The following is a 7,952-nucleotide window of genomic DNA, read 5'->3' as shown; positions in this document are numbered from 1 at the left end:
TGTGGAAGTCTGCGATTCTTGGACACTTCTCAGCTTTCACACCAAGCAAAAGATGTGTTTAATGCAGCTCTGCGTAAACAACCCCTTGCATCTTCCTCCACTGCTGTTCTCTCATGTTTGCAGCACATGTCTTTGGCACCGGTTACCACATTAGTATAGTATCTGAGTGTGTGAGGAAACTCTTCTTCATTAGCGCTGAGGATAAGGAGCAGCAGGAAGTCTGGATCCTGTCTGCCAAACTTGAAACATCCAGCATCTACCAGTCACTGTTGTCTGTTTTCAGAGCACATCGAATATATGGTTTTGGTGATGTTAATGGTGGTTAAGCTGATGGGCACACATCTAATATTCTGTTTTCATCATTTCACAGGTAACATAAAGAAGAGGGGAAGTTGTCCCCTTCTTGCTGCTTTATGAATCTGTGGCTGATTTTCAGGGTAGAGGCAAAATGAAAATAAGTCACATTGAAGCTTCTGAGTGGTGTTTGAAGTGGGTGAATGATGGAGTTTAAATTTTTTAAAGGTCATTTAAAATGCTATTCAAAGACTCAGTTGTGTTTCTACTGAAGTGATGAAGAGTTAAGCAACGTCAAGTTTCAAAGATTGAAAGAGCATCTGGATATTGTGATAACCATTAAAGGTGACCAGGAATCACCAGGATATTGATAGTACAAAATTCCATCATCGATTCATCAAAGACTAGACTGCAAGCTGCTGAACCTGCACATCTGAAGTAGTGACAGATTGAATCTAATTGTTTCACGGTGCCAGTGGTAACTGTGACCAAATTCAGTTTGATGACTTTGGATTTCCAAAGCTCAATGTTACAGATTCCACCTGTCTGTCTGGACTGATTTGAAGCATTAGGATCAGGAGCATAAATAAGAATGATCAGTCTTAGAAAACAGTCTGATATTGCAAGATTATCCACAAGAATCTAGAAGTGGCTCTTTTCTTGACACAAATCACCAATGCTGTCTTAAGGCATAGAAAGATATTTTCTTTCACTCTCTTGTTATAGAATCCTTCAAAAAGATTGGGAAAAAAAGAAAGAAGTAAAGAGAAGAAAGGAATTAAAACTGGAAAACTATTAGGATTTTTCTGACATTATTGCAGAAATCCAAATGCATACTAATAGCTTCAGTTTATTGCACAAAAATCTTCGAAGTTACAATCTTCAAAGGTTTTTACTCTGTCTCAAATGAGAACTTTAAATTCATATACCTGGATTGGGATTTAATTTCTCAATTGCAGGTGGCAGCATAAATGTGCAAGCACTGATTTTCTACTTGACAGTGAAATCACTACTGCGTGTGGTTTATGTGGCCTTTACAGAGTTATGAATAACTAGGCAATGACACACAACAACATATTTCAAAGCATTATCATGTGTCTGTGCTGCTAGTCGCAGTGATTTGTGAGCCAAATACTGGTCCTGCTGACTGCGATAGCAAACCAATTGTCTCCTTTTTTCTTTTCTTTTGGTTCAGCTCTGTGAACATGGAGAGAACTTATAATCATACGGAGACAATTGTCAGAACTAGCGTTCTGGCTCCCTGTCCAGATACAGTCCAGAGACAGAAAAACAAAAAGCTAGGAACGTTCAATATGCCACAAATCGGGAAGGGAGGTCTCTACTTCACAGTTAGCTCAGGGTTAGCTCAACAACCTCCTTGAAATCTCTTCTGCTAGGAAGCACTGACAATACTGACCCAAGGATCTATGCAAACTAGAATCTCTCAACTAACCTCTCAAATACTCTGTTACTTGGTTTTTAAAAAAGTCCTCAATTTAAATAGTTCAAAATCACAATCTTTATGTTCTTTGCAGCAAACTATACTTCTCTGCTAGAATTTCAGTGCCTGCAGAGTCTTGACAGCAGGGATGGAGGGTGGACAAATTAAGGAAGGAAGGAAGGAACGTCGGTCTGGTTTGTTGTTTCTGTTAATCAAAGGAGAGCAGGGAACCAGACATAGTACATGAAGGGAATAGTACAAGAGACCAAGGTGGAAAAACTCTATGGAGAATATGATTGTAACTAGAAAGTGGTAATTTTCTTAACTCTCTGCATGGTTGTTCTCTCTAGCCAAACTCCAGCCAGAGTCATGGAAAAAAATCGCATTTACACTCCCCTGTTTCAGCTGCTTGAATGGGAGGTAGTTTGAGCCAAATCTTGTGTGATGTTCCCATCAGCCTGCAGCACCCCAGCCATGCAGATCTATCATGAGCCTTTGTCTTGGCTTCCCTTAACTAAGCTTTGGATGACAAATGCCCCTTCAGGGGTATACTCTGCAGCTACACTTCACTGTGACTGAATCTGAGAATGTGCTAAATATTACACAGGCAGCTGAATGGTACAGGACCCTGTCTGGACTGATAAAATCATGTTGGGTATACCGCTGTTCTCTTTCTATGAGTTAGTGGGAGATGTATGTTTATAATGTACAGATTGTAAATTGTGATACAGTGTTTTGGTGGTCTTTATCCATCTTTTTTAAAGTATTAATAAAAGTGAGTATTCCTTTTTACAGTAGCTTGTAGTACCTGTTGAAAATTATTTTTATTTCCTTTTTACAGTAGCTTGTAGTACCTGTTGAAAGTGATTTTGATTTTTCTCTTGGAAACACTATGAAACCACTGCTGGCTTCTGAACATAATGACACGCTCAGGGCTTTGTATTGTAGGTTAACGGAAAGCACTGTGTGCGAGGGAGACAGGTTGGTCCTGCTGGCACTTACCAGTTCAGTGGTCTGGAAATGGAGAAATAATTCTTTCTTAACAGGCAATGGGATCTTGCAATGCCAACTGACAGACTAAGTCCAGAATTAGAAGATACAAAAGCGCTGACTGAAGCTGCCTGCTAATAACAGCAAAAAGTTTTTCTCATCCTTTCAGACTTCTTGCAGTTAAAAGTTCTAAAATGAATCAAAATTCAAACTCTGGATATTCTTGTGGCACAAAGCTCATCCAAAACGCTTTTGTCAAATGAGTGCCTTGTGTATAGAGGACTGAATTCACTGGCTACCCTGAAAAAGCTGTTCTGATCAAATCTGTGTTCTAAAAATCTTTCAGGATGAGAAAAATGCTACTCTCTTTATGCCCATGCTCTTTTTGTTGTCAAAGAAGCCTTGCTAAAATGCTAAGGCTTGTGTTATGATGGTAGTCAGATGCTGTAATCTGAGTACTCTCCCCATCCTTTAAATGAAGCTGAGCTGTTCTGAGAAATTAGAAATCTTGACTTAAGATTCAGAATCTCCAAAGTGAATGACTTGGTGGAATTTGTATTGTTTGATCTATGCATTGCGTGGCCTAAACCCACTGCAGGGAAATTCTTACAAACTAGTAGATACTGCAGTAAGTACTGATAATGACAAACTGAACCATGTTCTTAAAATGGCATACAACTGACCCTGAAAAATTAGTGTAAGCCATCTCTGTGAACAGTATAGATTTCTTATTATATAGGCAGCAGGAATGCCGCCTTCAGTGGCAAAATTCAGCCTTTCTTGTGTTAGTACCAAATGGGCATGTGAACACACGCTTAAGAAGTTTTTAAACTTGGCTATTCTTTATATAGGTGCCTAAATGGAGATTTAGTTCCCTAAACGTATCTTTATGTGTTAGAATATTGTGCCTTAAGTGACTTCATCCCTGAATTGCAGGTCAGGGGTTGTACGGAACAAAACACTTGTCGGTGTTTTATGGCCCCAAACTGTATCTGATGGAACCTATCTTGGAGAAAAGCTACTTAGTTCAGTGACAGTGCTTCATCCCTTACAGGAGCAGATGAAAATTGCATTTGGGGCACAGAATCTTGGGGACTGGGGGCTAATTTCTACTGCAGTAGGAGTTAAAAAATGCCATTTGAGTGCAACACACTGAGAGCATTAGGAAAAAAAGATTTTGATACGCAAGTTTATTTGTCATTGTTTCAAGGGAGATCTAAACCGTCACCCTCTTGTTCCCTCATACTGGCTGTTCCCTCATACTGGCTGTCAAGAGGCTCATGACACCATCTGTCTGGATCTGAAAGCCCAAGCTGGGAGCAGATGGTAGAGACATGGACTGCAGAGGACAGACATAATGCATAGAGAGAGTTCAGGAGAAATGTTTTCAATTCTGCTTTATCTGAAATGTTCTTGATACATCAACTTGGCTTAACAACTGCACAGTTACAAAAATTAGACTTTTCTAAAAACTGTAATGAAAGTAAGACAAAACCGGTACAATACCTGCCCTCAATAACATGTGGGTTTTCCCTCCTGCCACAGTGCACAGTTCCTGGTGTTTCATTTCAGGTCTTATTTTTTAAGTAGTTGTTCATGAGTAGGATTTCCTACATGCTGGCCATCTCAACAACCCAGAACTATTTGCAGGTACCTGTAGGAAAACTGGAATTTCCTGTAAAGTGTATTTCAATTACTTTCTGTTCAAATTGAAAAAGAACAACTCCAACACATGACTGCTTAAATTTTTCATGAAAAAGGTCAGTCTTTATTGTATTGCTTTCACATCTGTACATAGAAACATGAGCTTAAACAATATGCAAAGTATCCTGTGTTAAATAATGAATCCACCTGACTTATATAAAATTCACTCTCTGATCTATTTCAAAACTCACAGTTTAAATAAAATACCTTACTAGCACAGTTCTTGGTGTAATACTACCCTGAACAGAACCTCCTTGCAGTCACTCCTGCATATTTTCCCCTGAGAGAGCACTGTCTTTGAACTACTGGCTGGTAGAGTTTTCAATGTGTGACTGTAAAACTTGCTTAAGCAGTATGTAGAGCGTGTCCATTCAGGTGACATGGTATTTATTCAAGAGTTTATCAAATCTGAGTAACATCTTGATTTTCTGTTATAATAGAACATAGCTTATATTATTTGTTCATACAGTCCATCCCAGAATTACCTATGGAAGCCCAGTATGGTGCATGAATCACTGCAGTTAGTGCACACTCAAGAGGCAATGACCATGGAGAAAAGTCACAACTGACAAGGTCTGATGACAACTCTTCTCGTTGTCCTCTTGTCCTTCTTTTCATCTCTACATTTCAGAGTATAGTTTCTTTCCATGACTTGATCCATTAACCTGGTTATAATCCATTTCAGGTGTTTAATGAATCTGTTTAAAAGAAAACACATACATATAGAGTAATCCTCTATACCTAAAATGAACAGAGAAGTCACTGTGTATGTTGGGTATAGCACCATGCCATTGACTTCTTTAAAAAAAAAAAAATCAAACCCTTTTGTGACTATGGATAGTAATTCTTTGAGAAGTAAAGGCTTGAACAACCTTTCAGAGAAACCAATGTAACAGTTTCTGTTAATGTCAGAGCACACTAGCCCTTAGTGTAATTTTAACATAGGCGTGAAGATACTAGTGTGAGGGGTATGAGAACAAACTGCCAACCACAGTCTATCACGTCAATTAGTAAGGGTTGCTCTTAGGAGAGTACAACCAGCTGTGATGTATAGTGGGATAGCCTATTTTATGCTAGGTTTGATATCATTAGACCTACCTATTAAAACTGATTTTTCAACTGGCTACATTTTCTTAACCAGATACTGTTCATTAGACTGTTGTTATTTTTTGTATAAACGTGTTAATTATGTATTGCCTATGTTTGATGTAGCCTCTGATTTTGGTCATTTTTTCTTCTTTAGAGTCACTTTGTTCAAAGCATTTTGGATCCACTGTAAGTACTTACAGAGTTAAATAACATGTTGGATCTTACTAACCCAACTTCTTGGTCTTACTGACAAGCATAAATTACTGTTATATTGCTTTATCCCAGTTTATCTAATTTGCCTTGACTGGGTCAAAGTATCTGACAGCTATTAAGAGGTGATTTTTTACTGTCATCAGAGGAAAACACAAGGCCTGAGAAGCCTTCTTTAAGTAGAACCAGAGCTGTGGATTATGAAGGTGTTGGACAGTAGTGACCATATCCATTTGGTTTTGTGATCTTGGAGGTGACTAATTAATATAGCGTAGAATGGTGCAGCTCTGAGAGGGGATGATTGTCTGGGGATGAATCTGTATTGAAGAAGAGTTGAGGTACAGAGCAGGTCCCCTGGCTGCCTGCAGCTCAGGAGGTCATCTGTGCTGTGTGGATCAAGTCTCTGGAAGGACAGCTCTTTCCTCCTTCCCCTTTATAGGTATTACAGGCTTCCCGCGCAGCGTGGGAAGGCAGGGGACCTACACAGTAAAGGTGCTACTCCAGTTGTATAATGGGAAGGGAGTTTGTGGTACAAAGCTGAAACAGACCTGCTAACAGATCTGCTTTAAGCATGGAGCTCTATGAAAAGGCTCTCACTGGGCTGCAGGGCAAAACACAGCCTCTCTCCTGTTCTTCACTTTCTGTGCTCGGAGCGGAGACTCAGCAGATTGTATGTCAGGTTGTCTGGCACATGGGGTCCTGAGGCAGGAGGGCTGCCACCATTTGATGCGTAGAAGGTGTAACAGAATCTAGGAGGAGTCTGAATGAAGAATGAAATGCAATGGTCGCATGTTCTGCATGAGCATGGACAGACTGAGGAACACGGTATCATTGACAAAGGCGTTACAGGAAGCCAAGAGCGAACAGGTTGATACAGTAATGGGGTAAAGGGTCTTCTATGGATTGAAAGCAGATTAAAAGATTGGAAGCAAAGAACAAGGCTTGGTAGGAAGGAAGTCAGTAGCAGGGTATACCAGGGAACAATTTTTATTCAACATCACCATTAGTGACCCTGAGAAGAGAGTGAACAGAGAAATCTTCAAGACTGCAGAAAAGAAGCTCTTTCAGGTATTCAGACGCTGTACTGAGAGCAAGGAACTCCAGAAGGACTGGAGTGCCCACTCTGAGTGGGCAAAAGGTGGCAGGTTTGGAAAACATTTGCTAAAGGGCTGGGCAGCAATGTGCCCTCCAATATCCCTCATCCTACCATTGTGGATTCTGGGAAGTACAAAGAGAACGAACTGCAAATTTTGGTCAGGGTCATGTGCTCTCCCAGAGAGCATCCCCTGCCCCTGTCAGAGGCAGAACACAGGGCTGGGTGATCGTGGTCTGACTCATCATGCCACGTCATATGTTCTTTTCTGCCACTTACTGTAGATGCTAGGTCAGAAACAAGAAGCACTTTTGTGTCCAGTGAAGTATTTCTGTCAAACATCTATCGGCTACAGCACCCTGCTAACAGTAATCATATGCTCAAAATCCTGTCTCTTAAACTAAGAACAAGAAAAGGGGAAACAGCAGCTCTAACAGGTTACTCATTTGATGTTTATCTGAACTAAAACCTCTGATCTACAGCAGACAATGCAGGGAGATTGTTAGTATTCTCCGTTGTAGATCAAGTTCTAGACTGACTTAAAAATAGCACAGCAAAATGTATTCCAAAGCAAAGTATAAAGCTGTCTAATGGAAGTTCCAAATATTGCTGTAGGGCTGCTAGTCCAAGACAGTAATTTGTAGTGACAGATATTAAATGGGGTGTGAATGATACAATTGACCAGGATATTCAACCTTGCCTTTCTATTCAGCTGATTAAAAGTCTGTCCTTCAAATGTCATGTGAACCTAATTTTTAACAAAAAAATTCAAAAATTTCAAAAAACAATGGAAGATGAAAAGGTAGCAAATATTTTTAAAATCTCAAAACTACAGTCTTCCAATAGACTAAAAGATACCTGTCAGCATTTAACAGTATGGCTATTATAGCATAACTCTAGCATTAGAAGAAGAAACTCAGTCATGATATTTTTGTTAATACTGTCTGTGAAGTTATTGTTCTTCACAATTCAGGCTGGACCAAAGGAAACACGGTGACTCTGTTTCGCATCCAGACATTGTCTGCTTTCTGTTTCCTGACTTTCTGCAAGAGTGTGTTTCAGATCTCATGGCCTGTTTGGGCTCTGCTGTCTGAGCAAGCCTCGGGTCTTTTTTTCTGGCTCTTTAAAGAG

Source organism: Gavia stellata, chromosome 18 (assembly GCF_030936135.1).
Source record: "Gavia stellata isolate bGavSte3 chromosome 18, bGavSte3.hap2, whole genome shotgun sequence".
Lineage (NCBI taxonomy): Eukaryota > Metazoa > Chordata > Aves > Gaviiformes > Gaviidae > Gavia > Gavia stellata.
The sequence above is the reverse complement of the archived record's forward strand: the minus strand, read 5'-3'. Positions refer to the sequence as shown.